This window comes from Colobus angolensis, unplaced genomic scaffold, assembly GCF_000951035.1.
Source record: "Colobus angolensis palliatus isolate OR3802 unplaced genomic scaffold, Cang.pa_1.0 Scaffold492, whole genome shotgun sequence".
In the NCBI taxonomy this organism is placed as follows: Eukaryota; Metazoa; Chordata; class Mammalia; order Primates; family Cercopithecidae; genus Colobus; species Colobus angolensis.
The window spans coordinates 485252-509324 of record NW_012118399.1 but is presented as its reverse complement, the minus strand read 5'-3'; the positions used below and the strand labels follow the sequence as shown (position 1 = coordinate 509324).

Below are 24073 nucleotides of genomic sequence, written 5' to 3'. Positions count from 1 at the left end.
AGACGGGGTTTCACCGTGTTAGCCAGGATGGTCTCGATCTCCTGACCTGGTGATCCGGCCGTCTCGGCCTCCCAAAGTGCTGGGATTACAGGCTTGAGCCACTGCGCCCGGCCGAAGGCTACATTTCTATCTCCCATATATAATTAAGCACACAGAGACTATTTCTATCATTTAAACTCATACTGTACTCTCAAATAGTCTGCAACAATGTAAGAGATCTATATATTTTGAATGTTTAAATGCTTTAAGAAAAACAAGGAAGACACTGCCCTGTGACCTCAGATAGTCTAGTCTAATAAAAATAATCTCACAGAAAATTTTCATGAGAAAATCATTTTTTAAACATTAGAACACAGAGATATAGAAAGGGAATTATAAAAGAAATATTGCCAATACACTAGAACCTTCTTATTTGGGGATGCCTTTGGTCCACAGAGCATGGACAACTGCATGCTGTTGCCCTTCTGGCAAAATTAACGTGAAAATGTGAACTCCAAAGATATCCTGCAAATATCATGATACCTGTGGCTCCACGTGTCCTCCCCAGCTCCTATAACACTCTTGACTCAGTTCCTATAATAGCCTCAGCTCCTATAATACTCTTGACCCAAGTCAACTGGCTTGCCAGATTTCATCTAGCTGGTCTACCCATAGTGGGGCTTCAAGCTCCTCCTACTCAAACAATCTTCTTTCCACTGTCCTCCAAATCCTATTCACTGTTTTCAGAACACTAATCAAGCCTTACTCTTCTCACAGTCTTTTATCTCTTTCATCTAACAATGCCAGGTTCTTCTCTTCCTTTTTGAGCAAACTTCCACCCATGCTTAGGATATTCTGTATACAACTGCTTCTAAACACATACATATGCGTATCCTCGTGTGCTACCTTTCTTTATATTGCCATTCTGTTTCTTCATTGCCCTGCCTCTTACTTTCTTTACAAATTCTTTTAGGGCATGTTGAATCATGGCTTCTACTTCTCATGTCACTCCTTGAAAGTCTTGATATCAATTATATGTCACAGTTTTTCAACAAATACTATTAAACATGTTGACAACGTGCAATCCCAGACCCCCAAATCTAATAAGGCCCATAGATTCTTAAGGCATGGGAGAAATAAAAGTCTGGATTAAGATCATCAAATCACCATTTCTATAGGTGGGACATTTTATTTGTTTTTTATTCCTATTCCCCTTTCAGATATAGTAATAAAGAACAAAATCTATAAACTGAGTCTTGGCTATGAATAAAAATTATTATGTTGGATTGCACTAAAATATGCAAAAAGCATGCCACAGTTTTTTCTTTTAATTGTAAAAGTTTGGACCATTGATACACATTCACCATCCATGTGATTTTGTATTTGGATCTGTCAGTACTTACAAAGTAATTTTATACTTAATTGAATCAAATTGTCTCTAGATAATCAAGAAAAGCCCATGAAACCAAGCAATTATTCTTAATTATCTGCACATGAATTCCATGCTAAATGCTTACCAATAATTTATTACTATTTTACCAATTAATTTGAATGCTGCTTCTCATGTGGCAGAATAATAACAAATGATTTGTCGATAAAATAAAATGAAAGTATCTTGGTAGATGCTCCTGATTAGTGCTCTCCTGCCTTTTTATCTTATAAAGTAATCAATTAATGTCTGAAACAAGTGATTACAGGTAAAGGCTTAGGTACCTGCTTAGTCTAAGCTATCAAGTAAAAGAGAAAATAAAGCATACACACATCAATCAAATTACTATGTAACTTTGAACAATTCACTTCTATACTCTAAACCTTAGTTCCTCGTCTAAACCTAGATGAGACAGAAGAATGGGGATGGGATGAAACTTGATGAGATTTAAAAATTTTCTTCCTCGGATCTCACAGTCCATATGTGTCTAAGTCTGATGGGTGTAGTTCTAAAATATCTTCTTGAGGCTCATCCACATTTCATACCATACAGTTTTGGATAATTACATATTAATATAAAGAAAACCAACACTGCATCTTACTCCCCTGCTAAGTTTCTTCCCATAGAAACAGGCAAAGAGGATTGCATGGGTTCATGAACATGATTCAGCCTCATCTCAGGCAGTATTTTCACACTTCATCTTATAAAAATTCTCCTAGTGCTGCTAACAAGTGATAGATTACTGTTTCTCCTTATTTCTTTCTAATAGCTATTTATAGAAAGTTTAATATTAGTGTTTTTATCCTTATTTCTTTCTCTCTATTAGCTGTTTATAGAAAGTCCATAAAATAATGAATTATCCACAAGAGAGATGGAGGAGGGTGAGGTAAAAAAGAGAAGAGAAAGGATGTTTATATCTATCTGGATGATTTCTTTATTAGATCAAGACTCTTCAAATACAATTCTGGATCTTCTCTTCTCTAGAGTAATTATATAAAGACATATTGTCAATTTCCTGCATATAGAAGTGGGAAAATGATGTGTGAATAACTAATCAAAAGTCAACTTTGGACTAGTTTTATTTTAAAAAAATTAAGGTTATATAGCTAATGTTTATTTGCTAGGAAAGATGATCCAGTTAGAACCAGTTAGTGTCTAGTACACAAACCCCTTCATGAGACTAGTTTTTCTAACTTACCACTTTTGTAAAGCAGCATTTACCTTAAAGTTCAGTCTTCCCTTATGACGTTATGCCTTCACACATTTTGTTATCTCTAGAAGCAAAGCCTTTTGCCTGACTTAAATACTTGTATTCATATTCCTCCAGATGAAATCAGATGCCCTTTCTGTGAGCCTCAGTTGACTTGCTTGGACCCATAATAAATGGAATTGCCTCATCTAGTAAACATTTCTGTTACATGTATTTATGTTTGTGCATTCCTTCCTATTGGCAATTTGAGAGCCAAAGTCTTAATTTTCTTAGACATTCTGTGCCATGTACTGTGTCTGGTATAGAGCATACAAATAATAAATGTTTGTTATGTGTAATAATTTGGTTCTTCAAGGGTAATTTGGTTCTTCAACTGTATTTTTGTAAGCTGCCATTAGCGGAGAAATGGCCAACCCTGGATTATGATCATATTATCTGAATGTAAGAGTTTCCCATAGCTATGTATATCTGATGAAAAGAATATAATGTTTTCTCTTTTCTCATAACATTTCCTATAAAATCTAGCTGGCATTTTCTAGAAAAATAGAATCCATCAGGAAATTAATAAAAAATATACATAACTGAGTTTGAATTTACTCATATAAAAGATGACAGACAGATAATTTAGATAAGACATTTTAAATACATCTAAACAAGAAGGTATAACTTGATATTTTTCTCATTATCACTGAATTAGTAATAATCAGAGTTTAATAAAACCTGTGATAAATCCAATTATTTGTGAATTTAAATCACTCTGCAAATTTATTGTCTGGGGATGAGCGTGACTCCAAGGCCTGGCCTTGTAAGCTTCCATCAGATACAGAAACCCAATGCTTTTATTCTGTTACAGGGTCTAACTGATAATTCTGAGATGGTCTCTCCCTTGGATAGCCTATTAGTCCTACTGTCAGTAGCTTTGCTGTTTCTCTCTCTGTCTTTTCCTGAGGCCAAAATGGATCTATACTTCAAGAACTTTAGTTTTCTTATTTGGAAAAATAGTGTAAAACGTTCACAAAAATACCTTTGCAGAGCTTTCAGAAGAATTTTTTAATGACATTAAACCCTGGTTCTCCGAAGCTGACAAGGAATGAGAAAATACATAGAAAAGTCTGGATCTGAAGAATTGTTACTCATGCTTCACAGGTTTAACACAGTTCTCAGAGATTCTTAGGCGATGGTCACAGAAGTAGAGACAAGATCTTTTCACATCACAGTGCAACAAGGAGAACCAAACCAAGAACACACAGACCATATGCTCAGTATAAAGTGACAAGCCATCACCACAAATTCCAAACGACAAGCAGGTGGGACCGACAGTGGAAGCCCTGGACCTGTGTGATATCAGCATCTGAGAGAAGAGAGCAGAAGGTAAAAATGGGGCAATCTGATGACCCAAGGCAACCAAAATGGGGAACTAAAGCTGAGACCTGGAGAAATTTTCACACTTCAAGAGCAGCTGAATATAAGGGGTTTATGGAGAGGTCTTGGAAGCTGACACAGTCTGGATCCACTGAACTGCCAACATTAACAAGCCAGAGCTCCCTTCCAGAACAATCTCCTCCTCTCCCCCACTACTCTACTAAACAAAAACAGGTGGGAAGAATTTCCCAACTGAGTGAAACAAGGAAAATAGCAGTGAGGAAAAAGAAAGGACCAGGAAGCAAGGTGAGTAAGGAAATGGGAAACATTAAATCTCACAAAGTAACCTGTTTTCTTTTTGACCGTGTGTGTGTGTGTGTGTGTGTGAGAGAGAGAGAGAGAGAGAGAGTTGGAGCCTTGGAGCCACGAAATCAAATGAGAAGAAAACAATCCTCAACCATACTCCCTTTTAAAAGTTCACAGAAACGAATTTCACAGAAAAGTAAACAAAGAAAGAGATAAAATTTAAATTCCATGAAAGGATACTCTAAGGAAAAAGAATAAAGGGCAGATTAACATCCCCACAGATTAGGCAGTGCAGCAGAAAGAAATGCACACAAAACATATAAAAACTACTGTATCCAAAGGGGTTAAAAGTCACTTAAGAAATGACCCAAGATATAAAAGAACAGAAAAAGATTAGAAAAAATTCAAAACTTAGGTGACAGAACCCAATAAATAATTAGAACTTTAAAAATCATTTTTAGAAATAAAAATGAAACAAGAAGAAATGCAAGAATAAAAATACAACAAATAATGCTTAAAGAGAAATTAAAGATGTAAAGAAAACAATTACAAAACACATTCAAAAAGAGATATAAAATAATTTGAAAAAAACTGACAAATAGAGAAGTAAGGAAAAGCAGATACCACATGCATGTAATAGAATTTCATGAAAATGAAAACCAAGGCAAGAGCACAGAACTTAATAAAAAGAAGATTCAGAAAACTTTCCAATAAAAATAAAGAAAAAAATTTCTAACTACTTATTGGAAAGGCACATCAAAATCACCAGTACTGAGACATATCCTAGTATAATTATTAAGCTTTATAGAAGAGAAAAAAATTCTTTGAGTATTGGTTTATAAAGAAAATAAAATATTGTCAGACTTTTTACAGGAAAATTTTGTTCAAGAAGAAAATGTAGAAATATAATAAATATGCACAAAGAAAAAAAAAAAAACACATGATCCAAGGATTGTATGTCCAGCATAGCTCACTTTCAAGTATAACGACCAAAGATAAATGGACACAAGACCTGAATAGACATTTCTCAAAAGAAGACATACAAATGGCCAACAGGTAAATGAAAAAACGTTCAATGTCACTAATCATCAGGGAAATGCCCATCAAAACCAAAATAAGTTATCACCTCATTTCAATTAAAGTGGCTATTATCAAAAAGACAAAAATAAAAATGTTAGGCATGGATGGAGAAACAGAGGGACTTATACTCTTTTGGTGGGAATGTAAACTAGTCCAGCCACTATGGAAAACAGCAGGAAGTTTCCTCAAAAACTAAAAAATAAAATTCCATATAATCCAGCATTCCCACTACTGTGTAGTAGTGGGAAATGAAATAAAAGGAAATGAAATCAGTTATGCTGAAGAGACATCTGCAGTTCCATGTTTATGGAAGCATTATTCATAACGGGTAATATATAGAGTGAACCTAAGTGTCCATCAGTGGAAGAAGGGATAAAGAAAATGTGACACACACAATGGAATACTATTCAGCCACAATAAAATGACATCCTGTTTTTTTTTTTTTTTTTTTTTTTGCAGCAAAATGAATGAACCTGGAGGACATTAGGTTAAGTGAAATAAACCAGGTACAGATAGACAAATATGGCATGATTTTACTCATCTGTGGATTCCAAAAAGTTTGATGTCATAGAAGTAGAGAGTAGAATTGTGGCTGCCAGAAGCTAGGGAAGGTAGAGGAGACAGTGAAATCAGGAGAGATTGGTTAATGAATAGAAAGCTACACTTAGATAAGAGGAATAAGTGCTGGTGTTCCAGTACACAGTAGGGTGATTATGCTTAACAATATTACATTGCATTTTTAAAAACAGCCAAAAGAGAGGATTCTGAATGTTCTCATCATAAAGAAATAATTAATGCATGAAGTGATGTATATGCTAAATACCCTGATGTAATCACTACACAATGTATACATCTATCAAAACATCACATGTACCCCATAAATATATACAATTATGTGTCAATTAAAAACGATTTTTAAAAAATTTAGATATACTGTTAATAACATACAAGAACTCAAACTCATGTTTCCATGAGCCCTATCTTAGGAATTTCCTGGAGACTGAGTTTTAGACATACATTCATTCCAATGACTGGAAATACTTCAATATAGAGATTTGCAATGAGCCACTTCACAGGTGGAACTTAGATAAAAGCTACATGCTCTGAAGATCTATATAAAACACAAATGTAAAGAAAAGGAGAATTTATATGAAAAATATAAATGTTTTCAAATACTCGTGTTGGTGGTAGTATAGTATTATTCTGAGAATGTTTTCTTTTATGTGGAATAAAGCAAATGTGTAATTATTATACATTCTATTTCGATTATAATCTTCAGTGTCCTTGATAAACTTGATTCTTAGTATGAAAAAATGAGATACAGATGTAAGACAGAACTAACTCCTATTGTTCTGAATTTCAATTGGAAACATTAGTATATACCCACTTTTATATTTTGTCTTCAAAATAAAGGAAATAATAATATATGTTATAAAGTTCTGCCTACTGAAGTATCTAGGAATAGTGGAATCCAGTAACACTAAGCACTCCTAAAGCTCTTTCTGTGGCACTGAAGAGGCATTACCACTAAAACAAATCAAGTTTTTATAGAGCAATAACTGATTCCAAGTCTGACAAAGGAAATGTCCAACATGAGCCTGAAACATCCTGACATATATAGCACAGAAGCTAATGAGGACCACCAGAGTCTTTATTGAAATGTTTATAGGACACATTTTAAAAGACTATCACTAGGAGAATCTGAATATTATTGTGAATGATAATTGAAAAGGATTAAAACACATCAAATTTGTTTAAATCTGTGATTTCATAACAACACAAAAAAGTCACATACGGTGAAAGCTGCTAAAAATTCCCCATTTTGAAAACCAGCAAATAAAAAGTTGATATTAATTTTGCTTGCCTACTCAATACAAAATGGATTATTGAATAATTAAATGGCTGTGGAAGCAAAAATTCTTTCAATAGAAACAGTTCCACAAACAAATAAGGAAGAATGATAGTATTTGAACACTGCCATTTTGCATTCCCTAAATAGCAAAGGCTGTAGTCATTGACCATCAATGATAGCCACACTCACAAAAAGTGATAAACACACATTAATGTGCTTTCTGGCAAACAGTACACTTTCTGTGAAGGAGTCTTGTCAAAGACTAATGAAGCCTTGATATCCAACTTCCAATTTACAGGAAATTCAAGGATAAAGGAACATGTTAAACCTCACCATGCAGATGCAATTCACGAAAGAGAAACTGAAAATGTTTATAGGACAGGTGGCCTGTTTCCTCACCAATAAATTACTAGGAAGGGGGAAAACAAGCAAGGGGAAGAGAAGCTAGGTTAAAAGAGGTTTAAAGACATATCTAAAGACAGAACTAACAATCTGAATTTGAACCACTCTGGGTTTAGACCTGTAAGGAAAAGTAAGGAAAAGACTGTCATAGACATCAGGGCAGAATTTACTTTTAAGGGAAGCAAGTTAGTTACTATTAGGAGGAAGTTGTGAAGTTCTTCCTTCCAAGTAGCTGGAAAGGTTCTGCCTCCTGGGTGACTGTTACAAGGGTATTCAGCTAATAATTATTTAACTGTATATTTGTGAAACATATAGTTTATTTGTTCTGCATCTGTGTCCTAATCAATTTTGAAGAAGTTAAAAGAATCTTTCTCTCATCGTTCTTGGAAAATGCAAGATTATTTTCAGTATGAGATTTGAGAGTTTCCTGACAACCATCTTTTCCAAAGTGCATTGTTTTCTATAGCGTGTTATGAGGTGCCAAGAGAGAAAACCAGGATTCCTAGTCAAATATAATGAGAAAACATTGACCTAAATAGTGCTAAACAAGGATTTTTTGCAATAGAACTTAATGATGTTTGGCAGAGTCTGCGATCTGTTATAAAATCTATTTTCTGTTTTCATTGTTGGCACAAGACTGGATCACACATCCCAGTCTTCTTTGCAGTTAAGTGACCATGTTACTGAGTTCTGACAAATGAGAGATAAATGGGAGGTCTTATGTGACACTTCCACTCCTGACGCTAAATCCCACTTGTCATCCTCCAAGCTCTTTGCTCCCTCCACAGAGCTGGAATAGTGGTAACCAGAACTACTTTGAAAGTCAAGCTTGAAGGCAGCACACCCACTATGGACTTGGGCCTCAGAGTGATGCATGTAACAGATTCAGATTGCCCTTTCCACAACTGGAAAACTCCCTTTGGACTGTTTTATGGGTGATCAGCAAAAATTACATTGCATTTGAACCATTATAATTTGGTGCTATGTGTTTTGACAAATTATCTATAGCTAGTACACTGTACACAGTGACTCTTGAAGAGTTTCAAACTTTTATGTTTCAATTTATCATTTCATGTAACACAATTTGAATTACAGATTTAAGACACATGAATGTGAAATCATTGTAAATTACAAAGTTATTAATTTATTATCTATACGCATCACTTGGTCTCCTTGAAAATTTTTCTATTAAGATTTACACTCATTTTAAACAAATAGTTTTTGAAAATACATTAAATGCAAGACATGACACCAATGAATAAAACATTATCTAAGGAAGAATTTTCTTTTTATAGTCTGGATTTTCAAGAGATCATAACTTGTCTCCCCAAAAGCCTTACAATTACGCTTTAAAGGAACATACTAGGGATTTAAAAGGAAATGGAGCTATTTCACCCTCCATACAAAATAAAAGAACTTACTAATGTTGCCTCTGAGAAAGTTAATTTACTAATTTTTTATACATGTTGAAAGGTAAGGTGGCAGGTGGGTGAGGTTAGTCTTAGTCATCCACATAAGTGTTTTTTTGTTTGTTTGTTTTTCAAACTTCAAGCCATTACATATTATTGGGTTGTGAAAACAATATTAGTAACTAATACTTCTGTATTGTTTACTATATGTCAGTCACCATTCTAAGTTCTTTAACTCATTTCATCCTTATAACTGCCTTATAAGGTAGATATATTATTATTCCCATTTTACTGATGGCAAAGAGAAGTTAAGCAATTTCATCAAGATTACACAGTTAGAGGCAGAGCCAAGGTTCCAACCCTATCAATCTTGTGAGTCCATGTTTTTAATTATGCCATCTTGGTTCTCAATTTAGTGGGGAAAGCCAGCAATATTAAAGCTGATAGGGCACAGCATAGTAAACATCTGTCATACACTCAGGGTAAAAATTATTTCAAAAAATTATACATATAATTATATACCTATAATATCTATAGGTAAACTATAGGTATAATTATATACCTATAATATCCATAGGTAAACAATGATATGTGTGTTTTTTGTGATATAAAACACATTTTTATAGTAGACCATGGTCAAAAATGATTAAAGACCACTAAGGTAATGATAAATTCTTATCAAAAGAATTTTTCCATTACATAGACTGTCATGATCATTATTGCAAAACTGTGTTTTCATTATAAAGGTTTGCTTGTCCATTTTTTGTGTGTTTTGCTATAAGCTATAACTTTTAAAAAGAAGTGGATGTTCACTCTATTTTTCTCTCTAGAATATTTCTCCATAAGAAGAAACAATTTTCTTCTTTAAATGCCAGAATTAATTTCAGAACAATACAATTATCAAATTAAGTTTGTACCTAGAAAACTCACATTTGCTTTCAATTATATGACATCTAAAGCAAAAAATGTGATTCTTAAATGTAAATTTGTCAGACAAATTAATTTCTTAGGCATATCTCTTCCCATAGAAATGGGTATGTAGTTAGGTTGGTGTCTGCAGCCTATCTAGATAAATTAGACTTAACTAGAGAAGAAGCAAAAGCTAGTGTCTGAGTCAACTCTTCATGTGTTTAGAATATTCCGTTTCACAGGGTTCTTTGTGACCGAATGTGAAGAAGGATCAAAACTCAAAAACTGTTGTTCACTATGGGCTAACACATATCAATACTGACCATGAGGTAGAAGAAAGTAGAACTGAAGGGGGTATCCAGCAGTCCAGGTGCAGAAAGCATTCCAGTAACTATACTTCAACTCCCCTCTGCTAATGCCCTGGGGCTTTTTTACCTTAGCCATGCCTTCCATGGATACTCTTAATACTAGAAAAGTCATTCTTCAAGTGTGGTCCCAGGGCATGAACATCACCTGGCAACTTGTTAGAAATACAAAGTATTGGGTCCCATCCCATTCTAGATCCACTAAATCAAAAACCCTGGGGTAAAAAAAGACAAAAGAAAATGCTCCAAGCATTTCCTTGTCCCGGGGCCTTGATCTTGCTGTTCCAGCTGCCTGCAATGCTCTTCCTCCAGTACCTGCAGGACTTGCTGCTTTATTTGCTTCTGGTCACCACTGCTCAAAGCCTTCTCTATTAGAGAGGACTTCTCTGATCATGCTATGTAAAAATATCAGCAACTACTCCATGTTACTCCTTGTCTTTCTATATATTTTTTCTTCTCCATATCATTTATCACTACCTCATATGCTTTATGTTAATTTGGTGCTTTTGGTGTGTTTTGTTTCTTTTAAATTTTATCTTTCCCCTAATAGGCTCATGCCCTTTAGAGATACTAGACAAATAGATTTCCACAGACTGTGTGTGTTAGTGAGTGACAACGCAAGCTTTGCAAGGGCAGTCTGGCCTTTCAATTATCTCAAGTAGAGAGAATATTTATCACTTAGCCTCCCCAGGGGGTTGGGATATCTAATGAGTTTAATGAGATTAATGAATGTAAGTATCCTGATTTCCTGGGAGTTTTGGATTTTGCAAGTGCAGTGTACTCTTATCATTAATGCATTTTACACAGGTAAAAAGATGGCATACAACACAGGAATGTTTACTATAACATCATTGCAAACCTGATCAGAAATTGAAACACTATAAACTAATCTGGTCAGTTACAAGGGCCGGAGGTTTGGATTTCTGGGGTCCTGCAGTGAAGATTGTCTCTTTCGATACTTTAATTTTAAGGAATTTAACAAGGCATACATATCTGTGCATAAAGGAATAGCTCCTCACAGCTTCCATTGTTCTTTTAAGAAATAAATGGATAATAGAGAGGGAAACCAAAACTATATTCTGGGTGCTATGTTATTCCCAAAATAATAGCAACAGGAAACATTTAAAAATGTCAATACATACCTAGAACTGTGCGGAACATTCCATATTTATTCTCTCACACAGCCCTTTAATCTCCCAACGAGCTAGGTGTACTTTTAATATCCTTGTTTTTACAGATAATGAAATTAAAGATCAAAGAACATAACAAGTTCATAGTAGATGTCTAAGCTGAGATTTCAATCTGGGAGGTCTAATGTGCTCCTCAGTAACGGTTACACTTGTAAAGCACTGGTGCTTGTGGAGTATGTTGAGTCGGGGATAACTGTTTTTTTTTTGGTTTTGTTTTTGTTTTTTTAAAAAAAGCACCAGAGAGCTGTATTGTGATTGCAGTTATTATAACTTGAAAAGCATTTAGCATAGACAATGGTAATTACAGATGGGGAAAGAGAGGGAACAGACACAAGGAACTATAGCTTATAAGCTAATCAAAATGCAAGATGAATCACAGGCTAAAGAATGAGAGAGCCAAGCTAGGAACAGAACAATAAATAAGGCTTGCTGCCTGCCTTTGAGGAGCCCACAGTTCACAAAAGATGTTCCCAGTCAAGGGGGCTGGCTTCTCAGATTTAGAGTTAATTGGAAGGAGAAGTGCCAGATACATGTTTGAGTATTAACGGGACTGACAAGACCAGGGGCAAAAGCTATGATATCATCAAGATGATATAACATTCCTGGTAAGACTTTGCTGGCCTACTGCAAAGAGGAAGTTAGGATGATGCATAAATGTCAGTAGATGTTTTGCTTAGCTAAGTTGTTTGGGTGAATATTTTATAATAGGCAGGGACATCCCCACATAGTCTTTTTGTCTGGTATTTTATGACACTAAGGAGTTGTGAAGTTGCATATTTACAATCCAGTCAAAAGTTTTGGAACAGATAAATGATGTATAGCATAGCCAATCATGGAAATCGAGGCTGTCACCTGTTTATATTACAGTTGGAGCTTGGGACTAAAGAAAGAAGACGACCAAATACAAGCCAAAATGCTGGCCTGCATTCTCCAAAAATGTCAGTTATTTGGCACTGAGAGAGGAAGAGAGAGATTAAAGAGATATGATCCTCAAATGCAATACAGTCTGGATCCTGTTATCAAAAAAATAGAAATACCATAAAGGGCATTATTAAGACCCATGAGAACTACAAATATGGACTACAGACTAGTTATAAGTATTGCATTGAGGCTGAAGTTTTCAACCATGTTGTGATTATTTTAGAAAATATCCCTTCATTTAGGATTACACACTAGATGCCTACAACATATACTGAAATGGTTCAGAAAAGATAATAGGTGTGTGTGTATGTGTGTGTTTGGAAGGTGTGTGTATGTGCGTGTTTGGAAGGTCTGTGTAGAGTATAGCAATAGAGATACATTGAAAAAGACCTAGACATAGAAGTAAGTGTATGTAGTAAACTTAATAATTGATGGTGCAAATTTTATGTAAATGAGATTTTCTGGAAATTTTTCAACGAGAGAAATATAAATGGCACTGGAACACCAATATTAGAAGACACTAATGAATAACACAAGCGAACTGTAGGCTCCTCAAAGACAGGCAGCAAGCTTTATTCATATTTATCTATATGCCACCCAAAGGGTCCTTAGGTGACAATTGCTTTTTGAAATGAGGGCACACGAAACTCTTAATCTCAGTTTCCCTCTCTCCTTTCACTTTCTCTCTCTTTCCTTTCCTCCTCCTCCTTCCTCTTTTCCTTCCCATGCAATGCTTTTTTTTTTTTTTTTTTTTTTTTTTTTTTTTTGAGACGGAGTCTCGCTCTGTCGCCCAGGCTGGAGTGCAGTGGCCGGATCTCAGCTCACTGCAAGCTCCGCCTCCCGGGTTTACGCCATTCTCCTGTCCCAGCCTCCCGAGTAGCTGGGACTACAGGCGCCCGCCACCTCGCCCGGCTAGTTTTTTGTGTTTTTTTTTTAGTAGAGACGGGGTTTCACTGTGTTAGCCAGGATGGTCTCGATCTCCTGACCTTGTGATCCGCCCGTCTCGGCCTCCCAAAGTGCTGGGATTACAGGCTTGAGCCACCGCGCCCGGCCCCCATGCAATGCTTACTTCTCTTTCTTTATTCTAAGCCCTAGCCATTCAAGAACCAAATTTAAAGTCAAGCCAAAGTAGTCAATAAATTGCTCGAGGCTTCCTGGTCTGTGAGGAGCCCCAGAATAATATCTGGAATGAGGCTCCCAGAATAAAAATTCTAGTCTCTGCCAGCATAGTAGGAGTACTGGGTCTTTCTCTAGACCCCAGAAAAGTAAAAGGGGCCACTTCTATGACATTTCTGTTTTAATATTTGTGCCCCTTTCATTCTCACTCCCTACCATACCAAAGAAAAGGGGCAAAACAATGGATCTAGAACGTGTCTGGGATTTCGCTTTTCACCTTTTCCTTTCTTCTTCCACCAAAGAATGCAGGGCCCCTTTCCTCTCAGGTTAGCCAAACCACTTGATCTGCTCGTGGAAGAAGTGTTAGGCAGTTGCATACTTGGGGCTAGCAACATAGAGGCCCCCACATGGGACTTTGATCTTGGTCCATTCTTTCTAGTCACGTTGTTGTTCTGGGCTCTCCTCATACAGGATGTATTCTTTTTTTTTTTTTTTTCCTCTTTCCTCATCACTCTCCCATGCCTCTTTGCCTAACTCGCCCTTACTTGCCTCTCAGGTTTCCAGAAAAATATTCTCTTCCTGAAAGATGTCACTGATCTTCCCAGGGGTTAGAAAATGTGCCAATATCCGGGTGTGGTGGCTCACACCTGTAATCACAGCACTTTGGGAAGCCAAGGTGGGTGGATCATGAGGCAGGAGATTGAGATCATCCTGGCTAACATGGTGAAAGCCTGTCTCTACTAAAAATACAAAAAAAATTAGGCTGGGCGTGGTGGTGGGTGCCTGTAATCCCAGTTACTCAGGAAGCTGAGGCAGGAGAATCGCTTGAATCAGGGAGGCAGAGGTTGCAGTGAGCTGAGATCAGGTCACTGTGCTCCAACTTGGCAACAGAGCGAGACTCCATCTCAAAAACAAACAAAAAAAGAAGTGCCAATATATGCTTTTTTAATACCCTTGGCTTTTTTACTTTTAACACTACTGCTCTGTTGAGATTGAGTTGGAATTTTCTCTATATCTCAGGAAACTGTTTGTTCCTTGGGGACAAGGTCTCTTCATCATAGCACTGATCTCTACTATAATATCTGTTACATAACAGGTGCTTAATATTAGTCAAACACATAATATTTACAACTGATTTTTGTACTTACGTGCCTGACACTGTTAAGTGATTTACATGTATTAATCCTAACACTGGCCTCTGAGTTTTGCACTATTACTCCAATTTTCCAGACATATTGAGGTTAAATTACTTGCCTAACGTGCCAGTGTCAAGGTGTATATGCATATGAAAGGAGACAGGGTAAAAAGGAGAATGTGATGAGTTTGGGCTGTTTCTAAATCTTAAACTTATTTTCCACAATTGTTTACTCAGCATCACTATGTACTTGCCTCTCAAAATAGAAATTAGCATCTGGAAAACAAGACATGCAGCCAAAGAGAAGGTCCATTTTGTCCAGGGGCCTTACTGAAATGGGAACAGAACCTGGGAGGTGAGAGGATGCTCTCTATAAAATTTATGCTTATTAGCTAATTTGAAGGTCAAAATACCCAAAGGACTTATATGTGCAATTTCAGAATTATTATAATATTATTATTATATTATGTTATTATTACTTTTCTACTATTACAACCATAGCAAAAAAGTAATGATTTAGAAATTCTACAGATAAATATGAAGAACTAAGAAATACTAGTGGGATGTAATAAATCTAATATAGTCAAATATATCACATACTTCTTTAGGAAATCACAGTTTGCGTAATATTATTCATAGATACTTTTTAAGGTAATAGTTATATTGTACCCAAAATGGAAAAGATACTAGAAAAGACTTGGAAAGAAACATGTGAATTTTTAAAAAGTTGAAGTGTGTGCAAAACTCAACAAGAGATCACTGTGCCCAGTGTGACTCATCAGTAGTGATATTTTATGGAGAGGGTCCCTGGCAACTGCCATTGTGAGGTTCCATGGGAATAAATGCATTTTTACATTCTTTTCCATAGAAGCAATTTTGGGGATTAAAACGATGCAAAAGAGGACTTCTAGGATAACCTAGACGATAGATACATGTTAAAATTCAAAGCAAAAATCTGGCTTTTCTTCTTAGACATGAAACACACATATTAGATGAAATAAAAATCACAGGTAAAGTGGAATATAGATCACACATCTGAGTTCAAAACTGGTGCTATAGAGTAGTTTAATACTAAAGTTTTAATATTAGCCATCATAATAATGAAATATTATTGACAGTAAAGACATATATCACCTAGATCAAAGAGAGGAATTGAGTCATTTTTTTAAAATTAAATTTCATATTTTCACTATTTAAAAAGTTGAAATAGTCACTTCTTTTTATACTTCTCGAAGAAAACTCTTTCCTTACTTTCAGAAAGCTATGAGCAATTAGAAATATTTATTATAAGTGAATCGGGGATCTGATGCTGTTGTTTTTAAGGTGTTTTAGATTTTATTATTATTATTATTTTCGAGACAGAGTCTCACTTTGTCACCCAGGCAGGCTGGAATACAGTGGCACGATCTTGGCTCACTGCAACCTCCACCTCCCACGTTCAAGTGATTCTCCTGCCTCAGCCTCCCAAGTAGCTGGGATTACTACTCTCATGAGCAGATTAATTCTGTCATCTCAAGAGTGGGTTCCTTATAAAAAAACAAAGAAATTGTCCCCCACCCTGATGCTTCTTTTGCCCTTCCACCTTGGGATGATGCACCTAGAAGACCCTTACCAGATGCTGGCACCTTGATATTGAACTTCCCAGTCTCCAGAACTGTAAGAAATGTCTTTCCTTGGCGGGGCGTGATGGCTCATGCCTATAATCCCAATACTTTGGGAGGCCGAGGCAGGTGGATCATGAGGTCAGGAGATCAAGACCATCCTGGTCAACATGGTAAAACCCCGTCTCTACTAAAATACAAAAAATTAGCCAGGCGTGGTGGTGCACGCCTGTAGTCCCAACTACTCAGGGGGCTGAGCAGGGGAATCGCTTGAATCCGGGAGATGGAGGTTTCAGTGAGCCGAGATTGTGCCACTGCACTCCAGCCTGGCGAAAGAGCAAGACTCCATTTCAAAAAAAAAAAAAAAAAGAAATCTTTCCTTTATAAATTACCCAGTTTGGGGTATTCTGCAATAGCAGCACAAAACAGAAAAACACACAATGATTCTCCACTCTCAACTAATGTAGCCTCAGAAATAAACAACACATTTGAAAGATAATTTGGATTGTATTCCCTCAAGAAGCCCAAGGGATGACCAGAAAGGGGTGAATGAAAGCAGCACAGGTAAATGTGAGAGGGAACAGGCCACTGCAATTTTGGGAACTCAGATGTAGTGAACAGAGATAAAATTTCAGATTTTCATCAGATTGAAATAGTTTGCTACAGTTATGACCAATTAGGTGGAGCTGAAAGGATACAGATGGTGGCTTCTGAATGAGGCTCAATTTCAAATTCTGATCCTACAACCTCAAGTATTATGAGTTTGATTAGTTATTTCATTGCTGTATCTTTCACTTTCTTCACTAAAAAAGAGGGACTAAGAATGCTACACTGTGAATTAATACTCCTTTAATAATGAGATAATGCATGCAAAATGCCCAGAACAAAGAAACATCATTTTAAAAAATTCCTTTTACTTAGAAGAATGGTTTCAAAGACATACAGTCATGTGTTACTTAATGATGGGGATATGTTCTGAGAAATCCATCATTAGGCAATGTCATCATTGTGTGAATATCATAAAGTGTACTTACACAAACCTGGATGGGATAGCCTGGTACACACCTAGGCTATACGGGATAGTGTATTCCTCCTAGGTTACAAACCTGTACAGAATACTGTATGCTAAGTACTATAGATAATTATAACACAATTGTATTTGTGTATCTAAATACACCTAAAATAAAAAAGGTACAGTAAACTTATGGCATAAAAGATTTAAAAAATGGTACACCTATGTAAGTCACTTAGCACAAATGGAGCCTGCAGGACTGGAAGTCGCTCCGGGTGAGTCAATGAGTGAGCAGTGAGCGAAGATGGAGGCCTAAGGCATTACTGTACACTAGGGTAGACTTTATAAACATTGTGCACTTAGGTTACACTCGATTTATTTTAAAAATGTTTTTCATTCTTCAATAATAAATTTACCTCAGCTTATTGTGACTTTTTTATTTTATAAACTTTTAATTTTTTTAACTTTTTGACTCTTTTATAATAACACTAAGCTTAAAACACAAACACATTGTATAGCCTAACAAAAATACTTTCTTTATTTATATCCTTATCCTATAATTATTTTCTATTTTTAATTTTTTTCCTATTTAAACTTTGTTGTTGAAAACTAAGATATAAATACACATTTAGCTAGGCTACACAGGGTCCGGATCATCAATTTCACTGTCTTCCACCTCCCCAGCTTGTCCCACTGGAAGGTCTTCAGGGGCAATAACATGCCTAGCACTATTATCTCATACAATAACAACGGCATCTATTGAAATACCTCCTGAAGGAGCTGCCTGATGCTGTCTTGTAGTTAAGTTTTGTTTTTTTGTTTTGTTTTGTTTTATTTTGTTTTTTGAAACGGTCTCTCTGTTGCCCACACTGGAGTACAGTGGCATGATCTCAGCTCACTGCAACCTCTGCCTCACGGGTTCAAGTGATTCTCAGACCTTAGCCTCCCAAGTAGCCGGGACTACAGGTGTGTGCCACTACACCCAGCTAATTTTTGTAGTTTTAGTAGAGATAGTGTTTCACCATGTTGGTCAGGCTGGTCTTGAACTTCTGGCCTCAAGTGATCTGCCTGCCTCAGCTTCTCAAAGTTCTAGGACTACAGGCCTGAGCCACAGTGTCCAGCCTGTAGTTAACTTTTAAAAATATATATGTAAGTAGATGGAGTACACTAAAATAATGACAAAAATTATAATACAGTAAATAGTAGGCAATAAGAAATTTTCAGCTCCATTGTAATCATATGGCACCACCTTCATACATGCGGTTAGTCATTATTGAAATATTATGTGTCACATGACTGAATACTGAAACCAAAAACCTTTATTGTTTCCAAACCTGAATGCTCATTTTGCTTCTGATATGCCATAAGTTTTAATGAAATTCATGGTGGTAGGAACAGACAAAATATGCCTGAACTGGTTTCCACAGTAAGTGTTTTTATCTCTCTCTCTTTCTCTGTTTGTGTGTGTGTGTATGTGTGTGTGTGTGTGTGCATGCATGGGGAGGGGAAGGCAGAAAAGGGAGAGATTATGAAGAAGAAGAGGAGACAAAGGAGGAAGTGGAGGGAGGAAAGAAGAGGGAAGACAAAGGAAACTGGAAGCTGAGGGGCATTGGAAAATTGTCACACCTTGCATGGCCATAGAGGATTTCTGAGTCTTACAAGGAGGAAGGCTTGGTAGAGAAAGGGGAAAAGGATACATGAATGATGGCCCAACCATGTGCAGTGGAAAGTCACTCCATATGCTTTTTGTTGGTTCCCTCTCGTTTAGTTATACACTAAATCCTCCAGTTTCTATTAAAAAATAAAGCTTTATAAAGGCATTCAAAATGAATTTCTTCGAGCTAGATGTTTGTCGATATCATACAAGAAGGGAGGAAAGAAAACAAGAGAAAAATCTCTAAGGTTTTTTTTCGACGGTTGCAAATCATTGAAATATGAGTTACACAGATATTTACAAGCTTGGCCTAGATAGAGTATAGTAATCTATAAATGCTATTCAAGTGATTTATGGTAAAACTGTTCTAACACATTAGCAATATCAGGAAATGTATTTAATTTATTCTCAGGGATGCACATTTACATTATTCACAACAAACCATTTATAGGGAAACATGCAACCCTTAAACTAAAGTGAATGCATCTCTAGTGAGTTTTGAACAGTTATAACTGTCTAATAAATGCTCGTTTGCTAACTTACTGTACAAACCAATGTAAATGTTTTCCAGTTCTTCTGTAGGCACTTTATTCTATGAATTAGTGAACAGTTTGGAACACATGGCAGAATCTGTACACTGGGTCCTAAATGATAAAGAATCTGAATGATAAAGAACCTACTTTCCTTGCTAAAATTTTGCTAACACTTGAAAAAGAAAATCATCTTTTACTCCTGATTCTATATTCTAGATTTATCAGATGTAGCAGTGTGATATATTTCAAGGATCTGAGGATTCCTTAGCATGCTGGCTACTCTGAAGAATGTACCATCCAGCAGACTGCTGTGTCACTGATCTAGTTCCCTCTCAACTTTCATCAGGACAAAAATAATGTTCTGGAATTTGTTAGATCTTTATTAAAGATATGCATATGTACATGGCATGGAGAATGGGGTGAAGAGGAAAGACAGAAAAAAAGAAAGATGGGGAAATGGGGAGATAGGAACAGGAGTGAGAGGGAGCGAGAGAAGTAGGAGCTAGGAAGATAGACTTAAGCTCAATCGTTGGGGTCTTTTATGTCGCCTATCGTTTATTTATCTTAGGAACTCTTTGAGAAATATTTACTAACTAGCTATATTATAGATATGAAAAGTGAGGGCTATATCTCTATAAACAGAGAGTGTAATGACAATTTTAATAATCTTTTATCAATAAACAGTGTCAACCCAATTCAAAACAATTAAACGGTAACCACTAAAATTGTATACCTTTTGCAAGTGTTCCCTCAGAAAACTACAGTGCACAGTGCATTGCCCTTTTACAGATTTGGATGGCTGAGTTTTACAAAATGGAATTACAATATGTGTTTGAAACATAATATACTTCATTGATTTTGTGTATTTTGTTCTTGGAGATGCCTGCAGTTGTCCTGACTCTATGTTCTCTGTAGTGTGACCATTGTTAAGGACTCTCCTTGTCACTACGCAAGCACTTTGTTGTACTAGAGGACTGTTCTTCCCATGATTCCAGGTAAATTTTATTGTAGTGATATCTGCAAACAATAGCATCTTAAAACAAAACAAAACAAAACAAAAAACGGTTTATTTTGTTTTTCTTGTGCCCATTGGAGCTTCTTGGATTAGGAAGTGACTTTCACAGCTGACTCATACAGCCAATGCATTTAAACACAAAGAATCCTGTTTCCAAGCACTAAAAGATCAGAACCTCTGGCCTGATAGACAATGGAGAATTCCGTGGTCTAATATTATTTGAGAGTCAGAGGATCATAATTTAACTATACAGGTGTTGATAACAAAGGCAGAATCCCATTATTCTAAATGTCATTACAATGATGATTGTATCCAGAAAGGCACTTCTATGTCCTATTTGATCGTCCATGGCAGCAGTAATTTTTATTAGTTAGTATACTCTAGTATACTAACCTCCATTCTGACAAACTTTCAAAATTTATCTCAAATCCATGATTTTGGGGCCTAGGCTACTAGTAATGCTAGTTTCCAAATATTCTTTTTGGTAAAAAGCCACACAATGGTTTCTTAAACATTTATTAAACTTATCACCACATGTTGTTGTATCCTTACATTCTATTGTTTTTATGGCAATACACGTTCTCTAGCACCCCTTACAGTTACACATAATAATCTTGTTTCATTATGTCATTTCAAACTTCTAAAAATAATTTAGAATATATAGCAACAAAGAAGAAAATGTGCAGATCAATCCACTCTGTTACTGGACCACAGAACATAGCCACATGGTATTAACAATCTTGAAGAAGAAAGGAGGAGGTACAAGAGAAAAAGGAGGAAGAGGAGAGGGGAGGAGGGAGAGGAGAGAAAAAGAGGAGGGTGAAAGAGAGGGAGAGAAGAAAGAAAACAAAAAAAGAATAAAAGAAGCCATTTATATCAGGCACTCACAGCACAACTCTCACATTAACTCAATTTGCATGTGCTTTGATGAATCTGATTGAAGTCAATTCATTTTATTTCAATGGAGATAAATATGAGTTGAGACACAGCTATAATTGTTTGATATTTGATCAGAGTATGCTTAACCATGATGATAAGATTTTGGTTTCAGGAGTTTTGAGCAATTAGAAGATGATGTTTGAACACAGCCAAATAAAGAATAATTAAACATTTTTTAACGTTTCTAGAAAGTGTGCAGATTTCAAAACATATACTAATTCCATATACTGGCAACACAAAAATAATTTGTTAATCTGACATTCAAGTCCTGTGTTATCTGCCTCCATTTAACTGAATCCTTAACAGTTAGTTAATAGCTACATTGTCTTCCAGGTAAGGCAGTCTGAGCTCTGTCCCTGGGGGATGCTCTATTACCCAGCAAGTGTTCATGCTTTTTACCTTTTTGGTGAGTTTCTATGTTGCCCTCTGTGCTTGCAAGATGTATGACTTTTACCAACTGTCTTTCTCAACCTCTTTGGCTTACAATAATCTCATTTTTTTAAAACCCCACAATAAGATATAAAGGCTGAAATATATTTGACTATTTTGTATAGCTCTCTGTTTTTGCTACCTGTATTTTAGGGTTTTTTCTTCACTAAGATGCTGAGTCTTTTAAAGATTAGAACTATGTAATATATAGCTTCAAAAGTTTTCAGCAATTTATAAGCTCCCAAAAATATACTAAATATTTAATGACTTGAATTAAAATATTAAATAGGTATATAGTTATAAGCTTCACTTGAAGTTTGTAATACTATTTTTTAAAGTTTTGTGTGATTAATAAATCATTCATGATTGATATAAACATATATGTGTGTATATGTATATTTACTGATTCATATGGAATGTGTACATATATCTATACAAGTATATTTTTAAAATGAAATTTCTCCCAATGTACATCTAACAAAAAGGGACTAAGTCTATAAAAGATAGTCCATTTTCTGTTTAAAACTGAAAGTTTAGTATTTCCAATACCAAGCCAACATAGTAAATCTCAAATTAAACTTTCTTGGATTCATATCTGAATTCAAGAATTGGGCACAAACACAACTAAAGTGTTAGAAACCAGAAAGCATTTTTATGTGCTACCTCACCCCTTTGAAAGTATTTATCCCTGGGTTGTTTGAACATGCCTGCTTTAGGGCTGCCTAACTAGCCATGTGCTATAAATATGATAGAAATCATGTCAAGGCTTATGAAACTCACCACAACAAGTTACCCATATTACTGCCAATGAGAAGATGTGGTATGTAAAGAAGAAACTTTGACAGACTGAAAAATAAAAGGAGCAGGTATAGCATTTTCATATCTTCTTATAATTAAACACTGTCACTTTGGAATCGATAGAGGAATATAACAAATGCAACAAAGGGGATAATTGGAAACTTTAAGGCCATAGCATATGGCCTTAAATATCATACGGATATTTGAGGAGTGACAAAATATCATATGGAAAGGTGTCCATTGCATAAAGACTGGAAAGTTGTGTTTGCCACAGAAAAAGAGTACTTTTAGTAGCATTGAATTTAGCATAGTAGTGCCATATAAGGTTAATATTTAATAATTAATTGCATATCTGTACAGTTGCAACCAAAAATGGGAAAGTAAAGATAACAAAACAATTTCATTTACAGTAACATTAAAAACATACAATTATAGTAATAAACTAAGATATGCAGAACATCTACACTGAAATCTATAGAACATTGTTGAAATAAATTAAGAAAGACCTTAACAATGGAGAGATATACCATATTCATGAATTGGGAGACTATTTTTATGATATCAGGCTTCTTTTCCAAACTGATCCTCAAATTCCATTTATTATCAAATAAAAACACAGCAGGATTATTGTAAGAAATCGACAATGCAATCCTAAAATTTATATGGAAATGCTAAGACATAGAATAGCTATGAAAATTTTGAAGAATTAAGAATAATGAAAAAATACATTATCAAATTTTTAGACTTAGTCTAAGTCAACACTAATTATGGCAATGCAATACTGCTGCATGAATAGACAAACCAATCAATGGAATAAAATAATTTAGAAAGAGACACATAGCTGTTTGCTTGATGGTCTACAAAAGCAACAATGCAATTTGAAACTGTATGGAAGTGAGGGTCATTAATCTTATAGCAGATAACATTGGTGCCACATTCAGATTCCTTCAGATATTTTTACCAGATCTGTGTACCAATTTCTCTGCTTTGCCGTGACTTGCAGCTAATGGCTTGCACCTGAGACTCTCAAATAATTGCCCATGGATTATCTTACCTTTTTAAAACTCTAAGGAGAATCAAAAGTGCCTGAAAGATTTAATCCCCAACCCCAAACAGACAACCTGTAGCTGGTAAGTAACTACTGGCAGGAGATATAAGCCTAGATCCTTTGCCTCAAAAAGAGTCATCTCTGTAGTGCAATTCTGCTCCAGAGAGTCTTTCAAAATCAGACTGAGTCTGGGACTTCATTTGAAATAGCACCCTTGCCTGGCTTCTTTCCCTTTCCAGTTCTGCTTCCCCTCTATACGTTATTGATTTCTTTTTGGAACATTTAACACTTCCTTAATAAATCACTTGCACTGAAGCTCAGAATCCACCTCCGAAAGGACTCAACCTTATATATTCCTTTTTTTTTTTTTTTTTTTTTT

The 24073-nt window shown here is 35.7% G+C and overlaps 1 protein-coding gene across 1 annotated transcript in view; it reads right to left on the bottom strand.

Annotated features, from left to right (window-relative positions):
• Window positions 1–24073, bottom strand: part of LOC105524243 (thrombospondin type-1 domain-containing protein 7B) — a 543827-nt gene that overhangs the window by 61483 nt on the left and 458271 nt on the right. The gene's annotated exons all lie outside the window — the stretch shown is intronic.